Source organism: Saccopteryx leptura, chromosome 3, assembly GCF_036850995.1.
Source record: "Saccopteryx leptura isolate mSacLep1 chromosome 3, mSacLep1_pri_phased_curated, whole genome shotgun sequence".
Taxonomy (NCBI): Eukaryota; Metazoa; Chordata; class Mammalia; order Chiroptera; family Emballonuridae; genus Saccopteryx; species Saccopteryx leptura.
Genome location: NC_089505.1, coordinates 144,574,969 through 144,592,686, shown reverse-complemented (window position 1 = coordinate 144,592,686; position 17,718 = coordinate 144,574,969). Strand labels below are relative to the sequence as shown.

The 17,718-nt window shown below is 38.3% G+C and overlaps 1 pseudogene; it reads right to left on the bottom strand.

Moving 5' to 3' along the window:
- Positions 1-733: 733 nt before the first annotated feature.
- On the bottom strand, positions 734-1,846 carry LOC136397706 (NF-kappa-B-activating protein pseudogene; annotated as a pseudogene).
- Between the last annotated feature and the right edge of the window lie 15,872 nt (positions 1,847-17,718).

Sequence of the window (17,718 nt, the reverse complement as noted above, 5' to 3'; positions counted from 1 at the left end):
TTCTTATCTATCCAATATCCTAATAGTCTTTAGCTATTTTCTCTACTTACACTCATGAACATGGTGATCTCATCCATTCTTATAACTTAAATTGTACCTATGTGCCAAGGATTCCCAAATTTATGTCTCCAAACCAGACTTCTCTCCTGAACCCCAACTTCATATGTCCAGCTGCCCCCTTGACATCTCCACTTGGGCGTCTCAGAATCAACATGTTCAAAACTCTCCAGTGGCTTTTCAGATAGAAACAGCGCCCTTCCAAGGCCCCACATGATCTGTTACCTCTACAATCCACTCTCCTGTTATTCCCTTCCACATTTCTCTAGCCAGACTGCTCTTAACTATGCATGTTTCCACCTTTCACTTGTTTCTTTTCACTTATTTTTCTAGCTGGAATGCTCTTCTTTCAAATAATCACATGGCTCACACCATCACTTTTGGGGGACTTACCTCAAATACCACTCTGGGAGCACATCTTTAGCACTTCAGTTTGGTGTGTCCACTATCACCCAGCACATCTACACCACACCCCCAACACTTTCTACCTTCCTCCCTTCTTTTCTTTTCTTTTTTAAATATGTTTTATTCAATAAACAGCTTTTTATTGAAGGACTGAAAGAATTAAATAGAAGGCACAGTAACACTGTAAAGCTTTTCAGATCATAACAATCTTTCTGTATGCATATAGGAAACCCAGACTTTGTCTCTTAGACAATCTGAAAATCCTTATTTGTCATCCTTTAGTTTTCCTGTATACCATCTCTCGAAAACTGGCCAGAATCTTGTTTTCTCTCTTTTGTCTCTCTTCTTGGTTAAAGGATGCGAGAGCTCTCTTCTCATCAGCACTATAGATCTGGTTCTCTTTTCGTAGTCCCACGGCACCCTTTGGCGATGCCTGCTACCACTCATCACGTAACCCGAGCGTTCAAATGATGCAATTTCTTCACTTGCCCAACCAATTTCACCTCTTCGTGGGATACGTTTTCCAGCTTTTACATATTCAGCCATAGCTGCACCTTCACCAGGTAACAGAGCATGGTCATAGTTCAGGGGTTTAGCATCTTGAGAGGCAAGTGTTTTTGGAGCCTCCTGGCCAATTAAATCCGAGGGTTCTTCAGGCTTTGATCGATCCTTCCAGGGATTCTCCAGAAACTCTTCTTGGGACTCTTTAGAGCTTGAATCACTGGAATCTTTTCTGTTCTTCTTAGACTTCTTTTTCTTGTATTTCTTCGATCTGCGTTTTTTCTTCTTTTCCTTTTTCTTGACTTTCTTTGATCTCCTTTTTGTATCTTCATCACTGGAGACTGTTTCAGAATCAGTCACTGTCACTATCGTCAGAATACTTCTTGCATTTTCTTTTAGATGATTTTTTTTCTTTCTCCTTTTCTTGGACCTTTCTTTTGAATGACTGGACTTCTTTTTCTTCTTTTCCTCTTCTGAAGTAGAAGCTGAAGTGGTGCTTTTCTTTGGCTCTTCATCCTCGACTGGTGTATGTTCATAGAGTCTGATTCCGATTCTTCGGAGAAAGTTCCCATACCTCAGGAGCTATAATAAGCGGACGAGGCAGAAGCGAAGGGGGTGCCCCGCGTGGCAGACAGCGCCCCCCAGAGCGTGGCCTCGAGCGGGAACGGCAGGGCTGGTTTCGGGAGCCTTGACTAAGTCCACTCGGCTAGTGGTTGAGGCCATTCCGATCCCCAGACCGAGAGCAAGAGTGCGAACGAGAGCAGCAGCCCCGCGGGGAGCGAGCGGATTTGCTGGATTTAGGGCTCCTCGAAGAACTGCGACGCTTCACTCTGGGGCCCGAGGCCTCCCTCTCCGGGCTGCGTGAACCAGACACCAGAGCCATCACTGCTGCGGGGTCCCCGAAGCAAGGGGACAATGGGGTGCTCTCGCTAGCCTGGGAGGATATCGGTTGCCTTGGCTCCCAGACCTGTCACCATGCCACAACCCGAACCGGAGGAAACCATGGCCCTCCCGTTTCCACATTAGAATGTGAAATCCACAAGGGCAAGAATTTTGTGTGTTCTTTAATTGCTCTATATGCAACATCTATGCCGCTGCTTATTTAAATAACACATGTTCCATAATACTGGTTTAGTCAATGAATTTGAAAGTTGAGGATACAGTATTTTCATGACTTCTGAAAATAACCAATTTATTTCCAACCAGTTCATTTACACATGTTCAGATAGTACATAATGAATTTTCACTTAGAAAATATAGCATATTTGACCGATTTTTACCCCTTAAGCTATAAGAACCCAAAGCCTTTATAATTGCATAACAAAGATCCTACACTATCACCCTTATAGGAAAAGGTGTACCTGACATGATATTATTATTATTATTTAATTTTTTATTACTTGTTTCCTGAACCCTTGAGATTTCAACCTCTGAACTAAGATTTCCTGATGGCTGGCTTATCTTTGAGTGCAAAAACAAGAATTTCCCAGACATTTTAAAACAATATCTGATTTGACAAGGTGACAGCAGCTATATGAACATTAGAAACTTCAGTTGTTAGCATGGCTGAGAATGCAGGCTTAGAAACCTCCTAAATTATCTGATTTTGATTCATTTGGACTGAGTAGACATTTATTTTAAAAAGTACTAATCTAAGTTTATGTTTATATTTTTTGTAAACTTTTTTACTATTCTTTTCTGCTTTTTCTAATACAATATGTATATAATTTCACTTAAAAGAAACTTTAAATCAAAAAGTGTAAACCTGAATGGTTTGCTTAGATATCTGTTTAATTTTAAAGGTAAAAAAAAAAAGAAGAAGAACAATACTATGCTACTTGTTCCCTACCTCACATCTGTGAATTTAAAACTGAGATACAGGAGAAGCACACAGTCTTCCAACCCCTATTTAATCCCAAATTAAACAGGCATAATTCTTAAAGTGAGAGGAAACATTTTAAGCCTCTTAAATGAAGAATGTACAAACCATCATCTTCTCTTACAAAGATGCCATCTCTGAGGGAGAAGAAAGTGAAGGAAAACCTATAGACTAAAGTTCTGTGGTAACAAATGCAACACATTTTCTAACAAAAAACTTTCACCTCTTTCTGTCTTTTCTTAAAACTGGTCCCTAACAGTCACAGTGTCAGTCACATCATAACACCAAGTTTCAGCTTCATACAGTGAGATGACTTTCCTGATTTTCCTATTTTCTGGTTCCCAGTAAATACACAATCTACTTTTTTTCCCAGACACTTAAGAGAGCTAACCCAAGTCATTGTTTGTATATTTGCATATATTCCATTATAGGCTTTTATGTTCTTCAAAAGAGATGTAAAATTATCATCATAGTCTAATTTCCAATGCCTATGCACTTAATATGGATGAAATGTATGCAAAAGAAAATTTCCAAGAATAAAACAGTATAGCGTAGATTTTATGTATTGAGGTTAAGGTCGTTTAAATAAATTTAGAAAGGTAAACTTCCATCATTCAAAAGAGAAACAGCTCTCCAGCCTAGATATGGTGAAGTTCACCTGTCATCACCTGGTAGCATCATCTTAAAGAAGAGCATGACTGCATTGATAGTATCACTGGAGGTGTTTCTTTTCTCAACATTTTCATGAGTCTGCCCATCTAAGGAAATCTACTTAGGCCACCTAAACGGTTTTTTGTTTCTTTCTGAACTTCCATGAAATTGTTCTTGTTTGTTTTTTTTGTTATTGTCTTTGCTTTTTTGAATTGTCAAGGATTTTCTGACAACTTTTTGATAACTATTTCCCTAGACCAGAAGGTAATATTCAATCTATATAGGTAATGCTCAAAAGTAATAAAAATAAGAAATATTATTATGACAGAATAAGTCTACATATATATGTATATATATAGAAATAATTGGGGCCCCTGGGAGCATATTAACTGAGTAGTAGCTAATTTACTGTTAATATGGGGCCTTACAGTCTATTTCAACTGTATCTCAAAACTATGTCATCCAAATGTCTTCATTTCTGCTTACTTCCTATCTGAGACGTATCAGTTTTCATTTTTTATAAAAGGGATTTTATTTTCCCTTATTTTGCAGAGCCCTGACATTATTTTATAGCCTTAAAGTAGATATGGCTTGGGGGAAAGTTTGTTTTATACGGTGGAAAATATATTACCAAACTTATGCATATTTTGAATGCATGACTCTGGTGACCACAAGTCCTCTGTGAGTCAGTAACTGGATTTGAGCCAGCATGGGAAAATAGAATAACTCTCAGTAGATGTCAGGGAAATGTAATCCTTTTTAAAAACTATTTCCATCAAGAATATAAGTCACAGGTAGAAATTTATGGAATAATCCATAGATGTTTCCAGACAAAAAAGCAGTCCCTTAGAAAATTAGACATTTATTGTATCTAGGGAATAAATGTGCAGTAGTTCAATATGCCTGACCATATTTGCAACAATGCCCTGAATGTCCTCCTCTATATCCTTGATTCCAATGGTTCATTCTGTTTAGTTCCATCACCTAAATACTTAGCAAATTTATTTTTGTACATGCAGTTCTGCGAAAAGATATGTAGAATGCAATTTCAAATAATTGAGATTTAGCTCATCTTGCTTTTACAAGTTAAATCATTTAATACTGATTATGCTGAACTTCTCAGACTTTTATACTGTGTGCTTGCCTGGATTTATAAAGCTGTATAAACATTGTCATTAATAATTGCAAGCAACTAAAAGTATAGCATTGTAATGTTCTCTTACATAAATTCTTTGGGGTGGACTGATTTTTAAAACATTTGTTCACTTGCATCTTTTTTTAATCCTGCCAAAAATTTATATCCTTCAATGATTCAAATAAAAAATTATAATTAAAGAATCATCAAAGTGTTTTTTTTTTTTCTGACACCTGGTCTCAAAAATGGTAAATCTAGCTTAATAAGAAGAGCTACCATTGATCAAGTGCTTACATCCCACTGGGTGCTTTTTTATACTCTCTCTAATGCTAGAGATTATCTTTCAAGGTAAGTACGAATTACAGCCTATTTTACAAGTGGAGAAATGGACTTAAAATAATAAAATAACTTGCTGAAGGTGTCACACAGCTAAGAGATGGCAAAGCAGACAGGTTGAACCCGATTCTATGGGGGAAATGTTACTTGTTATTTTTAAGGTTTGTGAAGTGCCTTAAATAAACTTTAGAAAATTTAGTGTGTCTTTGCTGGTTCACTCAATCCATGAAAGTATCATCTCAAAACACCAAGTTTGCAGGTTTCATCCCTGGCCAGAGCACATGAGGAAAGTAACCTATGAATGCACAGCTGAGTGGAACAACAAATGAATGCTTCTCTTTTTCTCTTTCTCTCTCTCTCCTCTCTCTCTCACTCTCTCTCTCTCTCCCTCTTCCTTTCTCTCCCCCTTCCTTTCTCTGTCTTTCCAGAATCAATGGATAATTTTTTTTTAATTTTCAAAAGTTAAAATAAATTTCAGCCTGATCCCTGACCTTTGAGAGTTTATAGTTGAAAGCAACATGACTCACCTTTTATTCCTTGTACATATACCCCTGAAATATGTAACCAGGGCATTATTTATTCCAACCCCACTGCTATCTGAAAAAGAGCTGAAAACTGAAGTAAAAAAAATTAAAAGTGAAACAAACCAAAAAATTCTTAGAGTATATTAGCTTTTAGAAAGCCAAAATCCATGTTATAGCCTATGGCCTATGCTCAGGATCATCACTGTTCTAAGTATAGGAGAACCCCGGACCTTAGAAATAATTTAATTTGACTGGAGACATATTGTGACTATCTTGCCTCATTCCTCCTCACTGTCCCATTTCCCTTTCTCTTTGCTAACATATTCACTTGGGGATCTTTTAGTTTTATCTCCCTGAATATGCAGTGCCTCTGCCTACACTCAGATCTTTATTTCTACTAATCTTGGTAACTATGTTCCCTGTAGCAACAGCCTCCATTCCTTTCTCAGATATTCTTCAACTGGGTAGTTCTAATATAAAGCTAATGAGACCATATTACCTTCTGGCTTCAATCGTTAATGGAATTTCAATTACATGCATAATTGACTAAGAGCTCTTCAGCATGGCTCTTTACTCACTGGCCTCTGCTACCTAGAGACCAAGTTAGGGAGAGCAACTAAGAGGTAACAGCTATGTTTGTTCACAAGTATTACCCAGAGGGGTGATGACCTCTGGCTTTGACAGGAGTCTAATGTGGTGAGTGGCCTTCAGAGACTCCTGGATGTCCAGTATTCTTGGGTCTTTGAGACAATGAAAAGTCAACAAGATTAGGATAAGCTGATCTTTCTTAGCCTAACGTAGTCCTTGAATTGGTTGAATTCAATTGAGCAAATGTTCTGTCCAGTTCTTTACTCTAGCCCAAGTTGGATTCTGCACCATGCTTATATGTAGTATAACCATAACTAATACAAGACAATAACCATAATAGTCACAAAAAAGACATTGCACATATAAAATCACAGGCACTTGTCTCTGGTAAATAGCAGGAGCAGGGGGTGGTAGGAAAGGTTTAAAGAGGGACAAATATGAGGTAACGGAAAATGATTTGACTTTGGGTGATGGGTGTACAATAGAATCAACAGTTCAAATGCTGTAGAAATGTTCACCTGAAACCTGTGTACTCTTATTGATCAATGTCACCCTGTTAAAGTTAATTTTCTAAATAAAATTTAAAAGTTTAAAAAAAAATTGCATGTATATCCAGCCTTCCCCACCAAGATCCTTCAGCAACAAGGGGCAGAATAAGAAACTTAAAAGTAGTTCAACAACAGGGGCTTATCATCATATAAAAGAAGTCTGGCAGTAGAAGATTTCAGGAAAGACCAGCAGTCTCAAAGAAGTCATCGGGGGACACAGGCTTGTTCTTTCTTTTTTTCCACCATTGTTAAAATATCTACCATTATTTCCTTCAGGGTTGCAAAATTAATATATGCTTCTAACAATAACCATCAGGTTCACACATGACAGTATCCAAAGAAAAGAAAGAACTGTTCTTTCTCCATATATAAACTATACTTAATGTCAAATATTATATGCTGGCTTGACATCTGGTGAAACTGGTGGGGGACCTCCTCTGGACTAACTAAAGGTCCCCTCCCCACACACTACACAGATAAAGTCCCCTGGCCAAACAACTCTCCCTACCAAAGTGACCAGTGCTGTTTCTGCTTATCCTTGAGAGCAAATTTCAGTTCTCTGACAGCCCACACAATTAATCAAACAATTCAATCACACCCTTTCACAGGAACCAGGGGCTCCTCATTTTCTTGACACTACAAAGCCTGTCCCCCAAAACTCATGGTTGTTCACTTTGTTTGGAGTGTAACCCCCTGTGTGGCCCTGCATTGTGAGCATATGTGGCTTATAAACTACTTTCAATATCATCTGTCCGGTGTCAAGTGTCATGTGTTCAACCATGCCTATAACCCATGAGTGTGAATCCCTCCCTCCTTCTCCAAAGAAGTGAGTTGGAGGTTATTAAAAAAATCAGAAAAGGAAATATTTCCCTGAATTTCATCAGAAACTTCCCTTAAGTTCCCTTATGTCTCATTTACCAGAAATAATTCACACGGCCACCTCTGCACTAATCACCGCCCTGCCAAAGAAGATGTAATGGACTCAATTGGCCTAAACTGGTCAGGCACCAGCCTCTGCATAGGACTGCCTAACCTCAAGGCAAAACTGGGGTTCTATTAGCCAGGAAGAAAAGGGGAATGACTGTCTGAGAGGTGATCATCACAAACATTTTGTCAAAACCCTCAAACCAGCCTGACTGGTGGTAGCGAAGTGGATAGAGTGTCAACCTAGGATGCTGAAGTCCCAGGTTCAAAACCCTAGGTTGCTGGCTTGAGCACAGGTTCATCTGACTGGAGTACAAGTTTGCTGGCTTGAGCGTGGGATCATCAACATGATCCTGTGGTCACTGGCTTGAGCCAAAATGTCACTGGCTTGACCAAGGGGTCACTGGCTCCACTTGAGCCCCCCGCTACCGATCAAGAAGCAATCAATGAACAACAAAAGTAACACAACTATGAGTTGATGTTTCTCATCTCTGTCCCTTTCTCTCTCTCTCTCTCTCTCTCTCTCTCATTGTTTCTCTCTCTCTCTAAAAAAAGAAAGAAAGATAAAAGAAAACCTTGAATCCCCTAGTCTACTAGGCTTGTCTGTGCAAAGAAGAACAGCACTATTAGGTTTTCTTGCAAACATGGAACAACTGGTACTTTTTATTCTGTTTGTCACTCTAGTAGACATAGTAATATGTCAAAAGGCTAATGGCTGCCACGGGACATAAAAAAGAATGGGCAATAACAGTATGCTTTGCTTGCACTTAATCCAGCCAACCTCTTTGTGCAAGAGATATTATTATCCACATTCCATTGACAGAAAGTTAAAATTTTAAATGCAAGGACACCACATAACCAGTGGTACTTTTGGAACTTAAGTGCAGGTCTCTCTGACAACAGAGCTCAAACTTCCTTGTTGCTGCACAATCTAGCCTGGCTGAAGCCTGATCCTCAAAGTTATAGGAGGCTGCTGAAACTGAGAAAATAAGCTGTTGACACCAAAAATCTTGTGCTATGGGCATGAGATCTAAGTAAATTTGGGTAAACAAGGGCCCACAAAGACCCTGGCCAGTTGGCTCAGCCATAGAGCATCCCTACGGTGTATGGAAGTCCCAGGTTCTATTCCTAGTCAGGGCACACAGGAGAAGCGACCATCTGCTTCTCCACCCCTCTTCCTTCTCTTTCTCTCTCTCCTTTTCTCTCTATCCCCTCCTGCAACCATGGCTTATATAACTCTATTGGCTTGGCAAGTCCAAAATCTGCAGAATAGGCAGGCTGGTATTCCAGGAAAGAGTTGCAGTTCAAGTCTGAAGACAATCTGCTGGCCAAACTCCCCCTTCCCCTAGGGACATCAGTCTTTTTCTATTAAGATCTTCAACTGATTGGATGAGGCCCACCCATGCTATGAAGACTAATTTGTTTTACTCAAAGTCTACTTATTTAAATGCTAATATTATTTATAAAATACCTCCGCAGAAACATCTAGAATAGTATTTGATCAAATAACCTGGGTTTTATACTCTAGCCACATTGATATAAAATTAACCATGACAACTATCTTATGATATTATTATGAGAATAAATAAAAGACTACCTGTAAAATATGAAAAATGACAGAAAATATATGATACTATTAAATATTAGTGCTGATGAAGAAGTAACATGATAAACCACAAAGAACATTGGTTTTGAAATCAGACAATTCTGAATTCAAATTTTAACTTGATCATGTTCTGCATCTATGATTTTGTTGACCTGTACCTCTCTGACATTAAGTTTCCCCATTTTTAAAATGTTATTAATAAAATCTAGTTAATTATGGTATATGAAAGTTAAAGAAAATATTGATCTGATGAAAAAACTACTGTGTTAGGTGGAAACACCTGTGAAAGTTCCTACCAGCTCTCTCTCTCTTCCATCCTCCTCCTCCCTGCTCCCCTCAATTGCCCTTGCACCTTGCACCCCTGTGCTTTGCAGTAAGGCCACTGTCCCTCTGAAATGACTTGAGGAGAGGTCAGCAGAGAGGTGGGCAAATGTATATCATTGAGTTGTTGTCACTGAAACACAGCCCTCTGGAAGAATCCTATCTTAATCAATACCATTTTAACATAAGATTCCATTTAGTAATGTGGTTCCCATACCCTGGCTGATGGCCCACACTGGCACAAAGTTGCTGATCTGGTTTCAACAAATTTTATTAAGAAAAAATGTTGTAGACAGATGGATTCCCAAGGCTGTGCATGATGAAATCAATCAACTTGGCAATTTTACTGTATTTTCATTCCATATTTATATTCTCTACTCTAAATATGTCCAGCAACATTTCAGTGAGGTTGAAAACCAGGCAAAGTGGAAAGAACACTAGTTCTAGGGTCATTCAAAGCCTGGTTTGGATCCAAGCTCAGCTGCTTTTAAACTCTGTAACTCTGGGTAAGTTTCCAGGCCTTAATTTCCTTTTTTTAAAATGGAGATAATTATAGTGCTACTATTCCAGATGGCCTACAAGGTTAAAAATAATAACTGAAGGTATCTGGCACATAAACAAAATGTTTTGACAATATACTATTGTCACTATAGGAAGTTTTCTAGAGTTTAGAAAGTGTCCCAGTAGAGCCCAAGCTTGTCGATCTGGGGTCCCTGATTCAACTTCCCCGTGCAGTGGGAGATTCCTGCTTATCAGCAGGCTGGAAGCCTCTTCGAAACTACTCTTGAAGCAGCTATGGGGATTCTACTTATTGGTACCGAAACTAGCCATCACAGGAGGAAAGACACGACTACACACAACTTAGTTGTAAGAATCACACAGGCAGTTTATTACTCACAAATCCTTTTGACGTGTCTGGGTATAGCTTAAGGGGGCCCCGTCGGCATGCTCTTCTCAGCTGTCTTTCATCAGAGCAGCGTGGAGAGACAGTCCACGTTCATGTTCATGTTGAAGTCTGGGTGACTACCGCAGCAAGGCGGGGGTGCTTAGCTTTAGTATCTTTTCTGGCCATAGCCTTCTAGCAGGTGTCAATCTTCAGGATTATCACCTCAAACCACCTTTTTGGAAATTCCTCACAGGAAGCCCTTTTAATTTTTATCTACTAAAATGTCGTATCAAGCCACTTTTAAGGTGTTCCTAGAGAAGCTCCTTGTTTATGTTAATTTACAGAGTTATGACATCAAGCCACTCCTTATCTATGTATAACTTCACACACACGCTAACTGGGCCCTGCTGGAAAGTCAGAGTCTGTTTATCACATCTGCACACACTACACTAATTCCTATCCAGACAGCATAACTTTACTTACTTTCCTTAATTGATTTTAATATTATATCTTAATTACTTTTATATATCCTCCACATTTTTCTATATTCCTATATATTTAATTACTATAACCTTATATTACTGCAACAGAAAGGCTTCTAAGAGATAAGTTGGAATGTAAGGGATTTCAGGTCTCAGTGCGCTATAGAGTGAAGAATAAGAGGTTGAGCTCAGCAGAAGGTCAGCCAATGAAAATGAAACAAACAATATCTCACCTGTAGAGAGGTGGTCATCTAACTTAAAAATAAAATCAGCAAAGCGTTAGTGAGATTTTCTCAAGTTTGTTATGATACAAAGGCCCTGATTGCTAAATAAATGAAAGAAAATTTTCAGTAAACTCTGGCTTCTCCAAGATGACAAGAAAAGAACTTCCTTTGCTCCACCCATGGAATCGATGTGATGGAGGAGAAGCAGACTGGGCTGGGATTGAAATCTTTTAGTTTAAATTCTACCCATGAATAACTGTGGGGTAGAGCAGACAATTTCCCAAGTAAGAGAGTAAACAAAAGACAAGTTGAGTACTTGCCCAAGGATACAGATATCAGAATTAGTTTGACTATAAATAACAGGAAACTGAAAGTAGTATTAGTTTAAGCAAGATAGACCAAGTCAGCCCAGGCGTGCTTGCTGATACCACAGTCATCACCCTTCTATTTTTGCACCTTCTATATTTCATTCTTAAGATTGCTCTTGGTCCAGGATATCTAATAGAGAGTGCACCATCACGTTCGCATTTCAAAGAGCAGGAAAGAGGAAAGAACAAAAGTGTAAAAAGGGTAAACATCTTGAGTCAGCAGCCTCCCAGAACTTTATCACATGGCCAAATCAAACCTCAAAGAAGCAGATATATGGTATTTTGGATGGACATATTGCTTTTCCAAATAACATTAGGGTATAATTATTACGGAAATGGAGATGGTAGCAATACACAAAAGGAGATTTTTGAGAAACAGGCCTACAGCTTTTTTTTTTTTTTTTACTTTATAGTTTAGTGGTGTGGTGATTTTAAAATATGTCCAGAAATTATTTGACACTCTTCTCTTTAACAAGGGCAGCCTAATTTCCTTCCCCTTAAGTGTAGGCAGTACGAGTGATTCGATGAATAGAGTGTGATGGAAGTGGCAGTGTGAGACTTCTTATTTATATGACATGATAAATATTTGCTGTTTAAAGCCTCTGAAATTTGGGGCAATTATGAAACAAAAGATAACTAATACCAATGACTAAAATATCTAAAGACCAAAGAGATCCTGTCATGTTTAGCCCTCCCCCCTTTTTTTAGTCATTCAGTGTTTTAGAACAACACTATGGTTGTGGCACTATTGTACACACTGGAGATACATTCTAGTAGACAATCAAATAAATAATACATAAGATGTGAAGAGAAAAAATAAATGCATGTATCAGTCAGAGTCTTATAAGCAGACAAAAAAACCCACTAGTTGTCTCAACAAGGAATTTAAGGGCTAATAGAAAGTTCACAAAACAACCACCCCCAGATCTACGTATATCACAAAACTGACCTCATACGAAAATGCTGTTGTTACTATTACTGCTGTTGACCTTTACTCTTATCATAGAATGGCTGCTTTTGCTCCTGACACATCAGCAGCTCCTGGTTCCTGCTCACACTTGCACTAACACAATGAATGCCCATGCTCAATTGTTGTGCCATGCAGCTGCCTTAAGTCACAACCCTCCACCTAATTGTTGGTATCTGCACTTCACTGTCAAAAGAGTCTGGAGATTCTGGATTTTTAAAAAATTCTACATTAGAAAAATTTGTGTTTATATTGTATTCACAACATGAGAGAATATTAAAAGGAAAAGAGAATGTGCAAAATAATAGGGGAAATGGTTAATGGCATATTATCTACTCGGCCCAGTAAGAGAGGCTGGAGAGTAAGGGGTGCTACTTTAGATAATGTGGTCAAAGTAGATTTCCCTGAGAAGGCAATATTTGCACAGGGATCCAAAGGAAATAAAGAAGCAAGTGCAAAGGCCTTGAGTATAAAGTAGCACATTTGGTATAAGAACAAAAACACTTTTTCTATGTTATTAAACTTTAATTACATAAGCTGCTTTCAAAAATCACATTCAGAGTGGAGATTTTCCGACATGCTGGAGTTGTCAGAAGGCCACCACAGTAGCCCAGCCCAAACCCCTTCAGCAAATGCCCTCTACCTGCTTAGGAGAAAATTCCTCCGTGCCCATTTGTCCCAGGAAATCAGAGAGTAATGGCCTCAGGACAATAGCAGGTAGAGCTGTGTAGAATAACCTGCTGGCAGACTGCACCCAGAGATGAGACTCGAGGATCACCCGAGTGATCCCTGGGAATTGAGTTCCCAAGTGTCCTAGGACATTCAACTCCTGAGCTGTTGATTCCATTGTAAGGAACCTCAAAGCCTCTCAGTCTCCAAAACTTCTCATGGCAGAGAAAGCCTGAGGCCAAGCAGCTCCTGTCCGTAAGGATGCACAGAAATTCAAACAGGATACCAGAGGCTTATTTACAGAAGATGCCAAGAAGTCTCCAGGGATAGAATTTATTCTAAAGAAAGAGAGTCAAGGCACACTGGTTAGATTCAGAAGAAAGTGGACAAATACCACCATGCCAAATACACCAATCTTCATAGTTCAAACCACCCAGGACTCACCTGCAGCCTAAGGCAAACAATTATAATAAAAAAGAGTGAAATGCTCAAAGATCTGCATTGGTACAAGACTGCAACCCGCTGGCCCCAGCAACTTGTATAGTGAGTGGTGAGCAAAACAAGAATGACCACTAGAGAAAGAAGATGAGTGTTATAATAAGAACAGACTAACAGCTGTCAGAATGGACAGGGGTTGGGACCGGGTGAAAAAGGTAAAAGAATTAAGCAAATAAAAAAATAGTTCATAGACAAGACAATGGTATGGTGATTACCAGAGGGGTGGGCGAGGTAGAAGAGGGTGAAGGGGAGATAAATCGTGATGGAAGGAGACTTGACTTGGAGCGATGAACACACAGTACAATATACAGATGATACATCATAGACTTGTACACCAGGAATCCATATAATTTTATTAACCAATGTCACCATAATAAATTCAATAAACATTTTTAAAAAGATGAATGTTATAAAAATAGACATTGGCAGTAACCAAAAACAGGGTTTATTTTTAGCACACCATGTCAGAGCTGTTGCTTTTTGTGTAATTAAAAGCAGAAGAAATCACAGGGACCTTGTGCAGGAAATGAAAACCTTGGCTAATGTGAGGTAGCTAACAAGACCAGATTATGAGTCAGAAACAGCATCGATAGAAATATAGTTCTACTCGGAAAAACTGTAAGAACTGTTAGTTTTCATCGAATGGGAAGTGTGAAGCCAAAAAAAATGCATTAAACAGGTCATATTAGAATCATTCCTAAATATTTAAAGTTAGAACAATTCTTTTGTGATATAATAGTGTGTTTTGGGCACTTTTGACATGAGAAAAGGTTGATGTAAAAATAAAACCTGTGGGTAGAGGTGGGGTTTGGGATGGTGTTATTAATATCCCACGTTAATCTCAGTTACCTTGCTTCTTCCATAAAGGAAAGTTTTTCGGTTCCCAAATCTATTGACAACTGTGTAGAAGGACAAAGGCTCCATGAATAGTTATTCATATTGTACATTGTATAAAAACACCATATCCAAGAAATTTATTTCACACCAGTCCCAGCATTAAAACATTGCGGGTTTTTTAATCCTGCTATAGTTAACACATTCTTGAAGGTAAAACTCATTTTTCACTATGTTTATAAATTTGGTTTGTATTTATATATGGGATAAAGAGATATCAAACAAAGCCAAAAAGCTATCAGGGTACCTTTGTCCTGAGTAATGTTCCTTTGCAGATTTCTTTGCTCCAACTTAAAGCATGTATTTGGCTCAACTTTCCTTCTTCACATCATTTCACATCACAGAGGCAGTGATCAACTCAACACACTAGAAATGAGGAGTTAATATCAGTGATCTTTTTATTCTATCCCATAGGTTTCTATCAGAAAAACCTCCTTTTCCAGTCCTCACCATTTTTACTACTCAAAGTACCAACATTTCTGGACACAGCATATTGCTGGGACAACACTGGAGCTAAGCAAACAGAAATCTAGTGAGTCCTCCAAATAATAAGGGACAACTCTAACAAGGGCAATTCTTTCTAAATATATCTTCTGTGAGTCCACGTGAAGTCCCCCCACAGAACATCCCACCCCAGTTCATACACTGAGCATGAGGCATGGACTGCTCATTATTTAGTCCCATAGTGCTGGAGCTTCAGAAATTCAGGTCAGCTGCTCAGAAACATACCATCTGAACACTGAGAAAACATTTAGTGTGGTCATTCGTATAGGCCTGTGATGTTATTATATGGCCCTCAGCTTACTCAGGTCCCTTGAATCAAAAAGAGCCAGTCTGTGCAATAATGTCATTTATCTGTGTCATCTTAGGCAATGGAAGAAAGCCAACATTCTGGACTACTATGCTGTCATTCATTATGCTCTTTGTTTTTCTTATTCTTCCTCTCAAAGTCTTCCTCTCAATCTCAATTCACAGGCAATTCCAACAGCTACATGGATTACTTATTTAGCAACTTAATTTCAAAGTTCTGTCTTTTCTTAATTTCAGTATCTTTTATCTACAACCCCTCCTCATCTTCCTAATTTCTAAAATTTCATCAATTACCCAGTTTGAATATATTATCTGTGTTCTACTAAAATTTTCTCATTCTATCCACCATATGGCCTCACTTTTCATTAATATTTTCTAGCTCCTTACCTTTCTGTGTTATATTATGGATAAGTTTTGCAGATACATCATCAAGTTTCTTAACTCTTTCTTTAGCTATATCTAATGACTGATTTAATTTATGTGATGACCTCAAATGTGTGTGTGTATATATATATATATGTATATATCTTAATTCTAGAAATTTTTCATTTTTCAAATGACCTGGTAACTAATAGTATAGTTTATTCATCTATGTGGTTTATAATTTTTTATACTGCATAGGATAAGTCAGGAACTATATAACTCAAGATCCCTTTCTCCATATACTTCTATTTTGGAGTCTACCAATGCTAAGCCTTCACACAAAATTTTGAAGGTGGAACAGAAGAAGTTTCTATTTACTGAAGGCTGCTGCAACTAATACCTCCTCAGATGTGAGTTTGGCAGTAATTGCCTTGCTACTTTATGGCTGTGGATGGGATAGTCGGTAAAAGCTTCCTGAGATTGTGGAAGATTATAGTGGCTCCCCAGGTAAGCTAAGAAATCCCCACACACTCCAGTGACTCTGGCTGAGAACATTTGTGACAGCTTTAATAATAAATTACAATTCTCCATTTTTTCCAAAATGTAAAGTCTCTAGTTCTTTTACTTAATTTTTCAAAACTAGAATGCATGAAATCAGTAACATTTGTTTTTCTTACTGAACCTTAACAAGAAAAAAGTAACCATTTCCATTTCTATGCTCATTCTTTAGCATATACAGCCGTTGATATTATTAAAAGGAGCATATTGTATTTATTTACTGATTATTTATAGCCCTCCCTTTAACTCTTACCTAGCACACTGTAAAAGAGCTGGTGCTCTTTTAATTTTTGTATCCCCAGCATTTCTTAATTTTTGTAGCTCAGAATAATGAGACTAACAAAATAAAGTTTATTTTTAATGTAATGAACCATATTTGTCATGGTCATAAACAATCATTAAAATCAGGTCAAAGATTTTTTTCCCTCAAGATATTGGGAAAACAGAGAACAGGAAGGACATTGACCAATTTCCACAAGTGACACAATCACTTTTAAAATTTTCTTATGACTAGGATCTCCTCTTTTCAGGATCTGTTCTGCCTATAATCAACAGCAAAGAAAAAATTATACCTACATCCACTGCAATGCCTGGGAAATCTATTTCCTTCTACATATACAAACACCTTTGTTATTCAGATTTAGAATTTATACACGTCAATCACTCAGGCTGTAATCTCAGTTCACTGCTTAACCTATCACCACAAAATTTGACTTCCTTTTCCCATAGCATTGTATAAAAATTTGTTGTATAATATATTGTCTGACTGGTGGTGGCACAGTGGACACATTGCTGACCTGGAATGCTGCAGTCTCAGGTTCAAACCACAAATCACTGGTTTGAGTGCAAACTCATTCAGCTTGAGCACAAGTTCACCAATTTGAGCATGGGATCAACATCATCCCAAGGTCACTGGCTTGAGCTCAAAGGTCACTAGCTTGAAGCCCAAAGTAGCTGGTTTGAACAAGGGATCGAGGCATATATGAGAAACAATCAGTGAACAACTAAAGAGACTCAACTACGAGTTGATGCTTCTCAACTCTATCTCCTTTCCTGTCTCTCTTTCTCGCTCTCTCAAAAAAAATTTTTGTTATATAAATATTTAACATAATATTTGTGTGTGTGTGTGTGTGTGTGTGTGTGTGTGTGTGTGACAAAGACAGAGAGAGACAGAGAGAGGGATAGGTAGAGACAGACAGGCAGGAAAGGAGAGAGATGAGAAACATCAATTCTTCGTTGTGGCACCTTAGTTCTTCATTGATTGCTTTCTCATATGTGCCTTGACTGGGGAGGGCTCCAGTAGACTGAGCAACCCCTTGCTCAAGCCAGCAACCTTGGGCTCAAACTGGTGAGCCTTCCTCAAACCAGATGAGCCCGTGTTCAAGCTTGCGAACTCGGGTTTTCGAACCTGGGTCTTCTGCATCCCAGTTCAACATTCTATCCACTGTTCCACCACCTGGTCAGTCCATAATATTTTTAAATGTTGAAAAATCAAACTCAAAGGATTACTTTAATGTATAATCA